Source organism: Daucus carota, chromosome 3, assembly GCF_001625215.2.
Source record: "Daucus carota subsp. sativus chromosome 3, DH1 v3.0, whole genome shotgun sequence".
In the NCBI taxonomy this organism is placed as follows: Eukaryota; Viridiplantae; Streptophyta; class Magnoliopsida; order Apiales; family Apiaceae; genus Daucus; species Daucus carota.
Window position 1 is genome coordinate 18,325,550 of NC_030383.2, and position 8,798 is coordinate 18,334,347.

The 8,798-nt window shown below is 35.1% G+C and overlaps 1 long non-coding RNA gene across 5 annotated transcripts; it reads left to right on the forward strand.

Moving 5' to 3' along the window:
- Positions 1-3,476: 3,476 nt before the first annotated feature.
- Positions 3,477-6,294, forward strand: LOC135151688 (uncharacterized). 5 transcript variants are annotated; one of them, XR_010290550.1, is made up of 7 exons: positions 3,480-3,683; positions 4,202-4,355; positions 4,900-4,947; positions 5,029-5,088; positions 5,465-5,528; positions 5,624-5,733; positions 5,914-6,294. It is a non-coding gene; the product is annotated as an uncharacterized LOC135151688 (long non-coding RNA). The 5 variants fall into 5 exon arrangements; XR_010290547.1 differs by having other exon boundaries at positions 3,486-3,683; positions 4,202-4,351; XR_010290548.1 differs by having other exon boundaries at positions 3,477-3,683; positions 4,900-5,088.
- The last annotated feature ends 2,504 nt before the right edge of the window (positions 6,295-8,798 follow it).

Below are 8,798 nucleotides of genomic sequence, written 5' to 3' on the forward strand. Positions count from 1 at the left end.
GAAAATGAAGCTACAAGTTGTTTTCAAATTCAATCTAGCCAATAATAAAGCAACAAGTTGTTTCCGGCTCAAACGAGTCAAGAATGAAACTACAAGTTGGTTCTAATTTTAAACAACCGAAAATGAAGCAACAAGTTGTTTTCAACTTCAAACGAGTCTGGAATGAAGCTACAACAAGTTGTTTCCGGGCTCAAACGACTACAAGTTGCTTCTAATTTTAAACAACCGAAAATGAAGCTACAAGTTGTTTCCAAATTCAATCTAGCCAATAATAAAGCAACAAGTTGTTTCCGGCTCAAACGAGTCAAGAATGAAACTACAAGTTGGTTCTAATTTTAAACAACCGAAAATAAAGCTACAAGTTGTTTTCAACTTCAAACGAGTCTGGAATGAAGATACAAGTTGCTTCCAACTTCAATCTAGCCAATAATGAAGCAACAAGTTGTTTCCGGGCTCAAACGAGTCAAGAAAGAAACTACAAGTTGATTCTAATTTTAAACAACTGAAAATGAAGCTACAAGTTGTTTCCAAATTCAATCTAGCCAATAATAAAGCAACAAGTTGTTTCCGGCTCAAACGAGTCAAGAATGAAACTACAAGTTGGTTCTAATTTTAAACAACCGAAAATGAAGCTACAAGTTGTTTTCAACTTCAAACGAGTCTGGAATGAAGCTACAAGTTGCTTCCAACTTCAATCTAGCCAATAATGAAGCAACAAGTTGTTTCCGGGCTCAAACGAGTCATGAATGAAACTACAAGTTCATTCTAATTTTAAACAACCGAAAATCAAGCTACAAGTTGTTTCCAAATTCAATCTAGCCAATAATAAAGCAACAAGTTGTTTCCGGCTCAAACGAGTCAAGAATGAAACTACAAGTTGGTTCTAATTTTAAACAACCGAAAATGAAGCTACAAGTTGTTTTCAACTTCAAACGAGTCTGGAATGAAGCTACAACAAGTTGTTTCCGGGCTCAAACGACTACAAGTTGCTTCTAATTTTAAACAACCGAAAATGAAGCTACAAGTTGTTTTCAAATTCAATCTAGCCAATAATAAAGCAACAAGTTGTTTCCGGCTCAAACGAGTCAAGAATGAAACTACAAGTTGGTTCTAATTTTAAACAACCGAAAATAAAGCAACAAGTTGTTTTCAACTTCAAACGAGTCTGGAATGAAGCTACAACAAGTTGTTTCCGGGCTCAAACGACTACAAGTTGCTTCTAATTTTAAACAACCGAAAATGAAGCTACAAGTTGTTTCCAAATTCAATCTAGCCAATAATAAAGCAACAAGTTGTTTCCGGCTCAAACGAGTCAAGAATGAAACTACAAGTTGGTTCTAATTTTAAACAACCGAAAATAAAGCTACAAGTTGTTTTCAACTTCAAACGAGTCTGGAATGAAGATACAAGTTGCTTCCAACTTCAATCTAGCCAATAATGAAGCAACAAGTTGTTTCCGGGCTCAAACGAGTCAAGAAAGAAACTACAAGTTGATTCTAATTTTAAACAACTGAAAATGAAGCTACAAGTTGTTTCCAAATTCAATCTAGCCAATAATAAAGCAACAAGTTGTTTCCGGCTCAAACGAGTCAAGAATGAAACTACAAGTTGGTTCTAATTTTAAACAACCGAAAATGAAGCTACAAGTTGCTTCCAACTTCAATCTAGCCAATAATGAAGGAACAAGTTGTTTCCGGGCTCAAGCGAGTCATGAATGAAACTACAAGTTCATTCTAATTTTAAACAACCGAAAATCAAGCTACAAGTTGTTTCCGGCTCAAACGAGTCAAGAATGAAACTACAAGTTGGTTCTAATTTTAAACAACCGAAAATGAAGCTACAAGTTGTTTTCAACTTCAAACGAGTCTGGAATGAAGCTACAACAAGTTGTTTCCGGGCTCAAACGACTACAAGTTGCTTCTAATTTTAAACAACCGAAAATGAAGCTACAAGTTGTTTTCAAATTCAATCTAGCCAATAATAAAGCAACAAGTTGTTTCCGGCTCAAACGAGTCAAGAATGAAACTACAAGTTGGTTCTAATTTTAAACAACCGAAAATAAAGCAACAAGTTGTTTTCAACTTCAAACGAGTCTGGAATGAAGCTACAACAAGTTGTTTCCGGGCTCAAACGACTACAAGTTGCTTCTAATTTTAAACAACCGAAAATGAAGCTACAAGTTGTTTCCAAATTCAATCTAGCCAATAATAAAGCAACAAGTTGTTTCCGGCTCAAACGAGTCAAGAATGAAACTACAAGTTGGTTCTAATTTTAAACAACCGAAAATAAAGCTACAAGTTATTTTCAACTTCAAACGAGTCTGGAATGAAGATACAAGTTGCTTCCAACTTCAATCTAGCCAATAATGAAGCAACAAGTTGTTTCCGGGCTCAAACGAGTCAAGAAAGAAACTACAAGTTGATTCTAATTTTAAACAACTGAAAATGAAGCTACAAGTTGTTTCCAAATTCAATCTAGCCAATAATAAAGCAACAAGTTGTTTCCAGCACAAACGAGTCAAGAATGAAACTACAAGTTGGTTCTAATTTTAAACAACCGAAAATGAAGCTACAAGTTGCTTCCAACTTCAATCTAGCCAATAATGAAGGAACAAGTTGTTTCCGGGCTCAAACGAGTCATGAATGAAACTACAAGTTCATTCTAATTTTAAACAACCGAAAATCAAGCTACAAGTTGTTTCCAAATTCAATCTAGCCAATAATAAAGCAACAAGTTGTTTCCGGCTCAAACGAGTCAAGAATGAAACTACAAGTTGGTTCTAATTTTAAACAACCGAAAATGAAGCTACAAGTTGTTTTCAACTTCAAACGAGTCTGGAATGAAGCTACAACAAGTTGTTTCCGGGCTAAAACGACTACAAGTTGCTTCTAATTTTAAACAACCGAGAAAATGAAGCTACAAGTTGTTTTCAAATTCAATCTAGCCAATAATAAAGCAACAAGTTGTTTCCGGCTCAAACGAGTCAAGAATGAAACTACAAGTTGGTTCTAATTTTAAACAACCGAAAATGAAGCAACAAGTTGTTTTCAACTTCAAACGAGTCTGGAATGAAGCTACAACAAGTTGTTTCCGGGCTCAAACGACTACAAGTTGCTTCTAATTTTAAACAACCGAAAATGAAGCTAAAAGTTGTTTCCAAATTCAATCTAGCCAATAATAAAGCAACAAGTTGTTTCCGGCTCAAACGAGTCAAGAATGAAACTACAAGTTGGTTCTAACACTACGCCATATATGGCCTACTGCAACACCCAATAACGATGTTACCACCTAAAATGTAGCCTTAGGGGACCAAAATCGGAAAAAAAAGATGTATGGCAACATCGGGGCACGATGTTGCCATTTATGTTGCCTTAGATGCTCGAGAAAACCGCAACGCCAACACATCTCTCGATGTTGCCTTAGAGACCTGAAAATTTACTAAAAAAAGCGGGGCAAAAAACCCGCCCCTTGTATATTTTAATTCCCGCTCACTCATCCCAATTACAGAAAAACAAAAACTAAAACACAAAAACACTTGTATCTCTCTTTCTCTATTACACAAAAACACTCATCTCTCACAACTGTACTCGTCTCTCTCTCCTGGCTCGTCTCTCTTGGCGTCTCTCTCCGAGCTAATCCGCTCATCTCTCCCGGCGTCTCTCTTCGACCATCTCAACTTAGAAGTAAATACATTCATCCTTTTACTTCTTCGGTTTAATTTGGGGGTTTACGAACCTTAATTTGTTAAATTTGTTTTAGTTTGAGTTCATCTCTTTGTGGTTATAATTTGTTAAATTTGGGGGTTTGATGAACCCTAATTTCTGTGGGATTTTTGATTCTTAAGCTAGGGTTTTTATATTTTAAGCTGGGTTTAATTTGGGGATATGTTGATTTACAAATGTATAAACCTAGATGGTCTATTTAATGTTGATTTTCTGGGGCTAATTTAGGGGTTTAATGAACCCTAATTTCTGTGGGATTTTAGATTCTTAAGTTAGGGATTTTATATTTTGAAGTTGGGTTTAATTTGGGGATATGTTGATTTATAAATGTATAAACCTAACTAGTCTGTTTAATGTTGATTTTCTGGGTCTAATTTGGGGGTTTGATGAACCCTAATTTCCTGGGATTATTTTAGATGTTTAAGTTGGGTTTCAAAAATAATCAGTCCAAACATAATTATTGTGAATTTTCGTAACAGAACAGTTGGTGGTTTACCGCATTATTGGTTTAATTCCAAGCGCAGAATATCTCTCACTTTAATTTACTCGGAACAGAACAGTCGGTGGTTAACCGTGCAATCAATGACATCTGCATCCTTCTGCAGTGTAGTCGCCACAATCTGAATGTAGTATGTAAAAAACTCCACCTGATGTTTTTTCTGTTCTGTTATTTTGTTATTCCACCTGAATGTAGTATGTATACTGTGACAAGCAGGTTACATCTCATGGGTGTAGCTGACATGCTCTTGTTAAATCTATGGATATGATTTTTGTTTCTAATAGATTGGTGATGGGATGGCTAAGATTCTCAGAAGATGGAAGGATATTTGATTGCATTAACAGTCCTGCCAATTCTGTCAGAACAAGCATCATTAGTTACTACAACATTATAAATAACTTAAACTGATGATTGTTTGTTTACTTCAGGCTCATCCTGTTCCGGTGAACGTTGAAGAAGTAAAAGGTATCCATAAATACAATATCATTACCATGATATGATTTCACTATACCTCCATTAGAGACCATATACAGTGATATTGATATACGGGGATTGTTCTAAATCAGTATCTTTGCTTAAGTGTTCTTTCCAGAGTTCCTGCTGTTGTGAAGTAGGTAATTAGAACAGAATTGTGCAGCTTGCCTCTTAGCTAATTTTTCTTCTTCTTTCTTGGGACAGATATCATGAGTGTTGCCAAATATATATTGCTTGTGGAGAAAGAATCAGGTTAAACATTTCTTATGCAGACTGCCATTATCATTGTTCTTACCTTAAATTTAAGTAACTATTTAATTGGGTTTAATGCAGTTTTTCAGCGACTATCCAATGATTAGTTCTGCAAGAAAAACCTAGTGTATTGTCATCACAGTAAGTGTACTATTAATTGCTTATTTGCTAGTTGTTGTATAATCTCGAAACACTGCTAATTTCCTTTGACCAATGAAGGTGAGATTAACGAATTCTGTTCGAAACTACAATATTTTTCATGCTCTCTTCTTAATATTTACGTGTCATCCAACAGAGCCTAGAAAAAGGCCACTCTTTTTTAATCTGTTTTGTGGCTCTCTTTGACTGGATGTTTAAATTTCTTTTATAATTAAAGATGTTTTAAAAGAAAATCTAGAAATTATGATTATATTATCCAATTTACATTTGATAGACAGTAGTTGGTGGAAAGCAATTTCTAATGACAGTTGGTATTAAATTTGAGCTCTTTTTGTTGTATCTTGCATAAACTTTAAAGACAAGTCTAGAACTGAAGCATTGTTGCGTAAATGTTACTTGGAAAGAGAAGTGCCAGAATGGAGGTGTGACACAAGTTTGTTATTCTTTCTACTATTGTTATTAAGTATATTGGCACTGCAACCAATTCTTTTTCATTTATATGGTGTTGCTTTTGAAGGTTGGACCTGGAGTTGTTGCTGCAAAGAGGAGTCAAATTTGAGATTGAAGCATTGTCAGCACGCTCACTTTCTTTCTTGTCAGAGGTTTACCTGCCATCTAAGATTGAAGGTGAATTACAAATGTAAAAATCCTTTTTTTTTTGCTCTAATACAGTGTTTGCTAGATCCTTAAAGCTCTTATGATATTGTACTAAAATAATATTGTTGGGATCATTTTGAATCCTGACAATTGTTCCCAGTCAAACCTAAAATCATAAATTTGAATTGGAAATTGTTTACCCTGCTTTAGAGATCGGTACTTGGCAAGTTTGACTGAAAATATCCAAGATCAACTTGCTCAAGAGATGGAAGAAAAAATGGATCAGAAAGTTCGGGAGAATGTTAAGGCGATGGTGTCCAAGTTGGCAGAAAAGAATCCAGACCTCAAGACTGATATTGAAGACCTCAGTGTCGAGCCGACGTATGATGCCTATGCAAGTGCAGCGAACACAGCCAACACGGAGACTGCTTGATGTGATGTGTGATGTACTTAGATACTCTTATCTTATTTTGCAAAGTTTAACTTGTAATGTAATCATGACGTAAGAATTTTATGAATTTGAACTGCTATTTTTGTTGGATGGTTGAATTTTGATTGTTGCAAAACTTGGATGAATGGTTTATGGTTGAATCAGAATTTGTGATTGGTTGACTTGATTTGTTTTGGGATGTTACATTTTAGATAAGAACATGCCAAAATTTTATCAATATAGGTGTTGCCATATTTAATAAAAAAATGTTGTTGTAGAGTGAGTAACATGTTGCTATTAGATTAATGGCAACATGAACCTTATGTTGCTAAAAAATGAGCTGTGTTGCCATAGATTTTATGGCAACACTCTCTTTGGTGTTGCTATTAGAAACAAAATGTAGCCATAGGGACCTAACACCACATTTTTTGGGTGTTGCCATAGCTTGTTAAAATATGTTGGCTTACGCTCTAAGGCTACAAGGCGATATCCAACACCCACTATTTTGACAAAAATGTTGCCTTAAACCTTATAGCAACATTTTTACACATTTTTAACACTTTTTTTGGGTGTTGCTATAGGGCATATATGGCGTAGTGTAATTTTAAACAACCGAAAATAAAGCTACAAGTTGTTTTCAACTTCAAACGAGTCTGGAATGAAGATACAAGTTGCTTCCAACTTCAATCTAGCCAATAATGAAGCAACAAGTTGTTTCCGGGCTCAAACGAGTCAAGAAAGAAACTACAAGTTGATTCTAATTTTGAACAACTGAAAATGAAGCTACAAGTTGTTTCCAAATTCAATCTAGCCAATAATAAAGCAACAAGTTGTTTCCGGCTCAAACGAGTCAAGAATGAAACTACAAGTTGGTTCTAATTTTAAACAACCGAAAATGAAGCTACAAGTTGTTTTCAACTTCAAACGAGTCTGGAATGAAGCTACAACAAGTTGTTTCCGGGCTCAAACGACTACAAGTTGCTTCTAATTTTAAACAACCGAGAAAATGAAGCTATAAGTTGTTTTCAAATTCAATCTAGCCAATAATAAAGCAACAAGTTGTTTCCGGCTCAAACGAGTCAAGAATGAAACTACAAGTTGGTTCTAATTTTAAACAACCGAAAATGAAGCTACAAGTTGTTTTCAACTTCAAACGAGTCTGGAATGAACCTACAAGTTGCTTCCAACTTCAATCTAGCCAATAATGAAGCAACAAGTTGTTTCCGGGCTCAAACGAGTCATGAATGAAACTACAAGTTCATTCTAATTTTAAACAACCGAAAATCAAGCTACAAGTTGTTTCCAAATTCAATCTAGCCAATAATAAAGCAACAAGTTGTTTCCGGCTCAAACGAGTCAAGAATGAAACTACAAGTTGGTTCTAATTTTAAACAACCGAAAATGAAGCTAAAAGTTGTTTTCAACTTCAAACGAGTCTGGAATGAAGCTACAACAAGTTGTTTCCGGGCTGAAACGACTACAAGTTGCTTCTAATTTTAAACAACCGAAAATGAAGCTACAAGTTGTTTTCAAATTCAATCTAGCCAATAATAAAGCAACAAGTTGTTTCCGGCTCAAACGAGTCAAGAATGAAACTACACGTTGGTTCTAATTTTAAACAACCGAAAATGAAGCTACAAGTTGTTTTCAACTTCAAACGAGTCTGGAATGAAGCTACAAGTTGCTTCCAACTTCAATCTAGCCAATAATGAAGCAACAAGTTGTTTCCGGGCTCAAACGAGTCATGAATGAAACTACAAGTTCATTCTAATTTTAAACAACCGAAAATCAAGCTACAAGTTGTTTCCAAATTCAATCTAGCCAATAATAAAGCAACAAGTTGTTTCCGGCTCAAACGAGTCAAGAATGAAACTACAAGTTGGTTCTAATTTTAAACAACCGAAAATGAAGCTACAAGTTGTTTTCAACTTCAAACGAGTCTGGAATGAAGCTACAACAAGTTGTTTCCGGGCTCAAACGACTACAAGTTGCTTCTAATTTTAAACAACCGAGAAAATGAAGCTACAAGTTGTTTTCAAATTCAATCTAGCCAATAATAAAGCAACAAGTTGTTTCCGGCTCAAACGAGTCAAGAATGAAACTACAAGTTGGTTCTAATTTTAAACAACCGAAAATGAAGCTACAAGTTGTTTTCAACTTCAAACGAGTCTGGAATGAAGCTACAAGTTGCTTCCAACTTCAATCTAGCCAATAATGAAGCAACAAGTTGTTTCCGGGCTCAAACGAGTCATGAATGAAACTACAAGTTCATTCTAATTTTAAACAACCGAAAATCAAGCTACAAGTTGTTTCCAAATTCAATCTAGCCAATAATAAAGCAACAAGTTGTTTCCGGCTCAAACGAGTCAAGAATGAAACTACAAGTTGGTTCTAATTTTAAACAACCGAAAATGAAGCTAAAAGTTGTTTTCAACTTCAAACGAGTCTGGAATGAAGCTACAACAAGTTGTTTCCGGGCTCAAACGACTACAAGTTGCTTCTAATTTTAAACAACCGAAAATGAAGCTACAAGTTGTTTCCAAATTCAATCTAGCCAATAATAAAGCAACAAGTTGTTTCCGGCTCAAACGAGTCAAGAATGAAACTACAAGTTGGTTCTAATTTTAAACAACCGAAAATAAAGCTACAAGTTGTTTTCAACTTC